Source organism: Trifolium pratense, linkage group LG5 (genome assembly GCF_020283565.1).
Source record: "Trifolium pratense cultivar HEN17-A07 linkage group LG5, ARS_RC_1.1, whole genome shotgun sequence".
Taxonomy (NCBI): Eukaryota; Viridiplantae; Streptophyta; class Magnoliopsida; order Fabales; family Fabaceae; genus Trifolium; species Trifolium pratense.
This window is the reverse complement of record NC_060063.1, coordinates 38,776,392-38,777,275: the sequence shown is the minus strand read 5'-3', so window position 1 is coordinate 38,777,275 and position 884 is coordinate 38,776,392. Positions and strand designations below refer to the sequence as shown.

Genomic DNA, 884 nt, shown 5'->3' with positions numbered 1-884 from the left:
TTTTTTTTTTTTTTTACACAATCAAGAAGCAGACTTCTATGAAGTAGAAGATCATGAATTTGGTGATTTTCAAATTAATCACAACTCACAAGTATACAGACATTGAAAGATTGAAAGATACTTTTGTGATCAATTTAACTTTTGTGATCAATTTAAAATACACATAAATGGTGGCTCTGAACATGTTTAAGGTGTTCGATCACAACGGAGAAATACATATAAATGGAAATACAATATTGTGTTTGTAAAAAACCTTGATATCTTGATTGCATCAAACATAAAGTCCATTATAATTATCTTAGTCATAAGATAATTATGGATTAATATGATTTATAAATAGTACACATTCAGTAACAGTAATAAATCATTTAAACGAGATTTACTTCAACTAGCGCATCTGGTGTAGTGGTATCATAGTACCCTCCCACGGTACTGACCAGGGTTCGATTCCCTGGATGCGCATTTTCTAATTTATATTGTATCCTACGTTTTAATTAACAATTATATTTATTGGGCCTCTTTTTTTATTGTATAAATGAAAATTGACAATTATATTTATTGGGCCTCTCTCTTTAGCCCAAATATGCAATCGGATTTGGTCCAGTATACATAATTTGTAGAGGTTTACTTTTGCCACCCTACTGATTTACAGACGCGCCTTACCAATTTACCAAAATACTTCCGTTCGCTACTTAATAGCGGACACCTCAAAAAAACACTCTACCTTTATAACGTTCACTACTTAATAGCGGACACCTCAAAAAACACCCTACCTTTATAACGTCCTTCTTAAATAGCGGACGACATTTTTCAAAAATTTTCATTTTTATAACGTCCGCTAAGTATTGGACACCCTACCAACACCCTACTTAAGTAGAGGACGA

General features: G+C 32.5%; 1 non-coding gene across 1 annotated transcript; it reads left to right on the top strand.

Annotated features, from left to right (window-relative positions):
* Positions 1–391: 391 nt before the first annotated feature.
* Positions 392–462, top strand: TRNAG-CCC. The gene has a single exon. It is a non-coding gene; the product is annotated as a tRNA-Gly (tRNA).
* Positions 463–884: the final 422 nt, after the last annotated feature.